This window comes from Arachis stenosperma, chromosome 5 (assembly GCF_014773155.1).
Source record: "Arachis stenosperma cultivar V10309 chromosome 5, arast.V10309.gnm1.PFL2, whole genome shotgun sequence".
In the NCBI taxonomy this organism is placed as follows: Eukaryota; Viridiplantae; Streptophyta; class Magnoliopsida; order Fabales; family Fabaceae; genus Arachis; species Arachis stenosperma.
In genome coordinates, this window is record NC_080381.1 from 92512258 (window position 1) to 92520316 (window position 8059).

The window sequence follows — 8059 nt, forward strand, 5'->3', positions numbered from 1 at the left end:
TCAATTTTTTTTCAAGTTTTCAAAGCTTTTCAAAATCAAATCTTTTTCAAATCATATCCTTTCAATCAAAGGCTTTCAAAATCAATTTCTTTCCTTTTTCAAAGATACTTACTAACAATTAATGATCTGATTGAACATTTTTTGCCTTTTCTGTTGAGAAAGGTTTTATGTTTGAATCATATCTTTTCTTGTTAGGCAAGTCATTAATTTTTAAAATCATATCTTTTAAAATTGTTTTCAAATCATATCTTTTAAAATTATTTTCAAATCATATCTTTTTAAAATTGTTTTCAAATCATATCTTTTCAATCACATCTTTTTAAAACCAATCATATCTTCTTAACCACATCTTTTTCAAAATAGTTTTCAATCAAATCTTTTTAATTTCTAATTTCAAAATCTTTTTCAAAAATCACTTGATTTCTTTCCCACTCTTATTTTCGAAAATTAATTAGTGTTTTTCAAAATGTTTTCAAAATCTTTTACTTAATTTTCGAAAATTACTTCCCTTCTTCTCACATCCTTCTATTTATGGACTAACACTATTCCTTAATGCAAAATTCGAACTCCATCTTCTTTGATAAGTTCGAATTTTCTACTTCTGTCTTCTACTCTTCTTTTCTTCTGACACCTAAAGGAATCTCTATACTGTGACATAGAGGATTCCATATTTTCTTGTTCTCTTCTCTTTCATATGAGCAGGAACAAAGACAAAGGCATTCTTGTTGAAGCTGACCCTGAACCTGAAAGGACCTTGAAGTAAAAGCTAAGAGAAGCTAAGGCTCAACTCTTTGATGAGGACCTTACCGAATTCTTCAAGGAAGAAGAACCCATGGCAGCCGAAAACAACAACAATGCCAACAATGCAAGGAAGGTGCTGGGTGACTTTACTGCACCTACTCCCAATTTCTATGGGAGAAGCATCTCTATCCCTGCCATTGGAGCAAACAACTTTGAGCTTAAGCCTCAGTTAGTTTCTCTAATGCAACAGAATTGCAAGTTCCATGGACTTCCATTGGAAGATCCTCATCAGTTCTTAGCTGAATTCTTGCAAATCTGTGACACAGTCAAGACTAATGGGGTTGACCCTGAGGTCTACAGACTGATGCTATTCCCTTTTGCTGTAAGAGACAGAGCTAGAATATGGTTGGACTCTCAACCTAAGGATAGCCTGGACTCTTGGGAAAAGCTAGTCAATGCCTTCTTGGCAAAGTTCTTTCCACCTCAAAAATTGAGTAAGCTTAGAGTGGAAGTCCAAACCTTCAGACAGAAGGATGGAGAATCCCTCTATGAAGCTTGGGAAAGATACAAACAATTAATCAGAAAATGTCCCTCAGACATGCTTTCTGAATGGAGCATCATAGGTATTTTCTATGATGGTCTCTCTGAACTATCCAAGATGTCTTTGGAAAGCTCTGCTGGAGGATCTCTTCATCTGAAGAAGACGCCTACAGAAGCTCAAGAGCTCATTGAAATGGTTGCAAATAACCAATTCATGTACACTTCTGAAAGGAATCCTGTGAACAATGGGACAAGTCAGAAGAAAGGAGTTCTTGAGATTGATGCTCTGAAAGCCATACTGGCTCAGAATAAGATATTGACTCAACAAGTCAATTTGATTTCTCAAAGTCTGTCTGGAATGCAAAATGCACCTGGCAGTACTAAGGAAGCTTCATCTGAGGAAGAAGCTTATGATCCTGAGAACCCTTCAATGGAAGAGGTGAATTACCTAGGAGAACCCTATGGAAACACCTATAACTCTTCATGGAGAAATCACCCAAATTTCTCATAGAAGAATCAAGAGAGACCTCAACAAGGTTTCAATAACAATAATGGTGGAAGAAACAGGTTTAGCAATAACAAGCCTTTTCCATCATCTTCTCAGCAACAGACAGAGAGTTCTAAGCAGAATACCTCTGACTTAGCAACAATGGTCTCTGATCTAATCAAAACCACTCAAAGTTTCATGAATGAAACAAGGTCCTCCATCAGAAATTTGGAAGGACAAGTGGGTCAGCTGAGCAAGAAAGTTACTGAACTCCCTCCTAGTACTCTCCCAAGTAATACAGAAGAAAATCCAAAAGGAGAGTGCAAAGCCATAACCATGGCTGAATATGGAGAGGAAAGAGAGGAGGTGGACGCCACTGAGGAAGACCTCAATGGGCGTGCACCAACCTCCTCTGAGTTCCCCAATGAGGAACTATGGGAATCTGAGGCTCAAAATGAGACCATAGAGATTCCATTGGACTTACTTCTGCCTTTCATGAGCTCTGATGAGTATTCTTCCTCTGAAGAGGATGAGTATGTCACTGAAGAGCAAGTTGCTAAATATCTTGGAGCAATCATGAAGCTAAATGACAAGTTATTTGGAAATGAGACTTGGGAAGATGAACCTCCCTTGCTCACCAAAGAACTGGATGACTTGTCTAGGCAGAAATTACCTCAAAAGAGACAAGATCCTGGGAAGTTTTCCATACCTTGTACCATAGGCACCATGACCTTCAAGAAGGCTCTGTGTGACTTAGGGTCAAGTGTGAACCTCATGCCCCTCTCTGTAATGGAGAAGCTAGGGATCTTTGAGGTACAAGCTGCAAGAATCTCACTAGAGATGGCAGACAACTCAAGAAAACAAGCTCATGGACTTGTAGAGAATGTTCTGGTAAAAGTTAAAGACCATTACATCCCTACTGACTTCATAGTCCTAGAGACTGGGAAGTGCATGGATGAATCCATCATCCTTGGCAGACCCTTCCTAGCCACAGCAAAGGCTGTGATTGATGTTGATAGAGGTGAACTAATCATTCAAGTGAATGAAGAATCCTTTGGGTTTAAGGCTCAAGGATATCCCTCTGTCACCATGGAGAGAAAGCTTGAAGAGCTTCTCTCAAATCAGAGTTAAACAGAGCCCCCACAGTCAAACTCTAAGTTTGGTGTTGGGAGGCCACAACCAAACTCTAAGTTTGGTGTTGAACCCCCACATTCAAACTCTAAGTTTGGTGTTGGGAGGTTCCAACATTGCTCTGAGTATCTGTGAGGCTCCATGAGAGCCCTCTGTCAAGCTACTGACATTAAAGAAGCGCTTGTTGGGAGGCAACCCAATGATTATATTTTATATATTTCTCTTTGTTATTTTATGTTTTTTGTAGGTTGATGATCATAAGAAGTCACAAAATCCATTGAAAAAGCAAAAACAGAATGAAAAACAGGAAGAAAAACAGCACACCCTGGAGGAAGAACTCACTGGCGTTTAAACGCCAGTGAGGCTAGCAGTTGGGCGTTTAACGCCCAGTCTGGCACCATTCTGGGCGTTTAACGCCAGAAAGGGGCACCAGACTGGCGTTAAACGCCAGGAAAGGGCTAGAACCTGGCGTTAAACGCCAGAAATGGGCACCAGCCCGGCGTTTAACGCCAGATTTGGCACAAAACGTGATTTTGATTGCCATTTGGTGCAGGGATGACTTTTCCTTGACACCTCAGGATCTGTGGACCCCACAGGATCCCCAAACAACCCCACCACTCTCTCTTCTTCTTCACCCATTCACCAATCACCTCAACATCTCTTTCTCTTCACCACTCACATCCATCCTTCATAAAACACAACTTCTTCCCCTTTTGGCCTAACCACAAGGCCATCTCCCTCTCCTCCATTTCTTCTTCTTCTACTCTCTTCTTTCTTCTTTTGCTCGAGGACGAGCAAACCTTTTAAGTTTGGTGTGGTAAAAGCATTGCTTTTTGTTTTTCCATAACCATTTATGGCATCCAATGCCGGTTCAACTGAGAAGGCATGACCTCAAGCCCATCACTAAGAAGAAGATGGAGCAAACAAGAGACCCCTCTCATCAAGAGATCCCTGAGATATCTCAAGGGATGCACTTTCCTCCACAAGACTATTGGGAGCAACTAAACACCTCCCTAGGAGAATTAAGTTCCAACATGGGACAACTAAGGGTGGAGCACCAAGAACATGCCATCCTCCTCCATGAAATTAGAGAAGATCAAAGGATCATGAGAGAGGAGCAACAAAGACAAGGAAGAGACATTGAGGAGCTCAAGCACTCCATAGGATCTTCAAGAGAAAGAAAGAGCCTCCATCACTAAGGTGGACCCGTTCTTTAATCTCCTTGTTCTTTGCTTTTCTGTTTTTCGAAAATTATGCTTTATGTTTATCCATGTTTGTGTCTTATGATCATTAGTGTCTTAGTGTCTATGCCTTAAAGCTATGAATATGAATCCATCACCTTTCTTAAATGAAAACTGTTTTTATCACAAAAGAACAAGAAGTACAGGATTTCAAATTCATCTTTAAAACTAGCTTAATTAGTTTGATGTGGTGACAATACTTGTTGTTTTCTGAATGTATGCTTAAACAGTGCATATGTCTTTTGAATTTGTGGTTCATGAATGTTAAAATTGTTGGCTCTTGAAAGAATGATGAAAAAGGAGACATGTTACTGAGGATCTGAAAAATCATAAAAATGATTCTTGAAGCAAGAAAAAGCAGTGAATTCAAAAAAAAAAAAAAAGAGAGAAGGAGAAAAACGAAAAAAAAAGGGGGGAAAGAAAAAGAAAAAGAAAAAAAGAAAAAAAGAAAGAAATAAAGTTGTGATCCAAGGCAATAAGAGTGTGCTTAAGAACCCTGGACACCTCTAATTGGGGACTTTAGCAAAGCTGAGTCACAATCTGAAAAGGTTCACCCAATTATGTGTCTGTGGCATGTATGTATCCGGTGGTAATACTGGAAGACAGAGTGCTTTGGGCCACGGCCAAGACTCAATAAGTAGCTGTGTTCAAGAATCATCATACTTAACTAGGAGAATCAATAACACTATCTGGATTCCGAGTTCCTAAAGAAGCCAATCATTCTGAATTTCAAAGGATAGAGTGAGATGCCAAAACTGTTCGGAGGCAAAAAGCTACTAGTCCCGCTCATCTAATTTGGAGCTTAGTTTCATTGATAATTTGGAGTCTATAGTATATTCTCTTCTTTTTATCTTATTTGATTTTCAGTTGCTTGAGGACAAGCAACAATTTAAGTTTGGTGTTGTGATGAGCGGATAATTTGTACGCTTTTTGGCATTGTTTTTAGTATGTTTTTGGTAGTTTTAGTTGAGTTTTTATTATTTTTATATTTTTTAGTTAAAATTCACTTTTCTGGACTTTACTAGAGTTTGTGTGTTTTTCTGTGATTTCAGGTATTTTCTGGCTGAAATTGAGGGATCTGAGCAAAAATCTGATTCAGAGACTGAAAAAGACTGCAGATGCTGTTGGATTCTGACCTCCCTGCACTCGAAGTGGATTTTCTGGAGCTACAGAAGCCCAATTGGCGCGCTCTCAACGGCATTGGAAAGTAGACATCCTGGGCTTTCCAGCAATATGATAGTCCATACTTTGCCCAAGATTGATGGCCCAAACCGGCATTCAAAGTCACCTCAAGAAATCCAGCGTTAAACGCCGGAACTGGCACCTAAATGGGAGTTAAACGCCCAAACTGGCATAAAAGCTGGCGTTTAACTCCAAGAAGAGTCTCTACACGAAAATGCTTCATTGCTCAGCCCAAGCACACACCAAGTGGGCCCGGAAGTGGATTTTTATGTCATTTACTCATCTCTGTACACCCTAGGCTACTAGTTTTCTATATATAGGACCTTTTACTATTGTATTTTTAATCTATCTTTTGATCATGTTTTGATGATTGAACCCTCTTTGGGAGGCTGGCCATTCGGCCATGCCTAGACCTTATGCTTATGTATTTTCAACGGTGGAGTTTCTACACACCATAGATTAAGGTGTGGAGCTCTGCTGTACCTCGAGTATTAATGCAATTACTATTGTTCTTCTATTCAATTCCGCTTGTTCTTTGTCCAAGATATCACCTGTTCTTCAACATGATGAAGGTGATGATTGACGCCCATCACCATTCTCACTCATGAACAAAGTGACTGACAACCACTCTTGTTCTATACGCATCTGAGGCTTAGTGAATATCTCTTGGATTCTTTAATCGGAATCTTCGTGGTATAGGCAGGACCTGATGGCGGCATTCAAGAGAATCCGGAAGGTCTAACCTTGTCTGTGGTATTCTGAGTAGGATTCAATGACTGAATGACTGTGACGTGCTTCAAACTCCTGAGGGCGGGGCGTTAGTGACAGACGCCAAAAGAATCATTGGATTCTATTCCGGTCTGATTGAGAACCGACAGATGAATTTCGCTATGCTGTGACCAGAGCATATGCAATTGTTTTCAATGAGAGGATGGGAGGTAGCCATTGACAACGGTGAAACCCTACATGAGCTTGCCATGGAAAGGAGTAAGAAGGATTGGATGAAGGCAGTAGGAAAGCAGAGAGACGGAAGGGAAGGCATCTTCATGCGCTTATCTGAAGTTCCTACCAATGAATTACATAAGTATCACTATCTTTATGCTTTATTCGTTTATCACTATACCCAATTGAGTCTGCCTGACTGAGATTTACAAGGTGACCATAGCTTGCTTCATACCAACAATCTCCGTGGGATCGACCCTTACTCACGTAAGGTATTACTTGGACGACCCAGTGCACTTGCTGGTTAGTTGTGTGAAGTTGTAGTGATCACAATTTCGCGCACCAAAATGTAGATGCAATAAATGTTATGCAAAATTCCAGGTTCAATCAAAACTTAAAAATAAACAAAATAGACAAAAATGAAAACTGAAAAAGGGACGATCATACCATGGTGGGTTGTCTCCCACCTAGCACTTTTAGTTAAAGTCCTTAAGTTGGACATTGGATGAGCTTCTTGTTATGGTGGCTTGTGCTTGAATTCGTCCAGAAATCTCCACCAATGCTTGGAATGCCAATAACCTCCGGGGTCCCAAACTAGGCATGTGAAGCTTCTGAGCAGCTTCAAACAGATTTTCAGACTCCCGAGGTGATGAATATCGGAGTATTTTCCAGGATCCCAAACTTTGGTTCCAAATCCGCCTTTGTTTTGATATATACTTTTCCATCCGGGCGGTTTGGAAATTAGATTCTCACCAAGATGACCAAACATTTTCTGACAAGTGAGCTTGACACCAACTTCTGCACCTCAAATTGAAGTGCAAAACCTCATTGGATCTTGCATACCAGCTCTGGGTGCGAGTCATTTCCCTTTTTCTCTTAAAGTCGTAGAGAGCTCTAAGCTGGCCATCTATTTCAAGTACACCGTATTCAAGTGGAAAAATAAAGATAAAAACTAAGGATTTTACCCACTTGGAGTCTGTATTGGGTGGTAATGGCCTTGGGATCAGTGTTTCTAGCGGTTCCGCAAGATCTACTCCCTTGTGGTCTTCAGTGAATTCCTCCACTTCCTTGCAAACCTTTTCCATTCCAGCCGTGTCCTGGTCAGAGTCTTCCATATCTTCCTCATCACTTGAGTCATAAACAGGAGGTTGAGAAAAGTCGACCTCTGCATCATCTTCGTATTCACTTGGGGAAGATTCTTTTATCTCAAAGGATTCACTTGCGGATGCAAGTTCATCACGGGGAGGACTTGACTGGTGACTATCATCATCAAAGAAACATGCGTCTTGAGCTACTCCGTCCAGTTCTTCATAAGATATCTGCATTGGAGGCTGTGCAACATCCTCTTTAGCGTCAGTTGTAACATCTTTGACGGGGTCTTCCATGACTCTGTATTCCCATGGAGGTTTAGCATCTCCTAAATCTTCAACCAATTCTTCTTCTTCTATAATGACAGCTTCCTCTACTTGTTCCAGTACGAAGTTATGCTCTATGCTGTCCACTGGAGTTTCTTGTGTCTTCTTCACAGTACATTCTTCATTAGATTCTCCACATAAAGCCATGGGAGTCTGTTGAGTGGCTGAATGTCTGGAAGATAGTTGATTTATTGCTTGCTCCAGTTGATGAAGGGTTGTATTGAATTGGTTTACTGATTCTTCGAAGCGAACCTGTGATTCTTGGCTTGATGGATATGAACATGGTTTGTAGGAGAGTGGTGGTTCTTGGGAGTGATTGAATTGGCGTTGGGGCGGACAACGATCATATAGTGGCGAATGGTGAAGAGAAGCTTGTGAGT

At 40.5% G+C, this 8059-nt stretch overlaps 1 non-coding gene across 1 annotated transcript; it reads right to left on the minus strand.

The window, feature by feature from the left end:
* Positions 1-1237: 1237 nt before the first annotated feature.
* Positions 1238-1345, minus strand: LOC130983646 (small nucleolar RNA R71). Its single transcript, XR_009087627.1, has one exon. It is a non-coding gene; the product is annotated as a small nucleolar RNA R71 (small nucleolar RNA).
* Positions 1346-8059: the final 6714 nt, after the last annotated feature.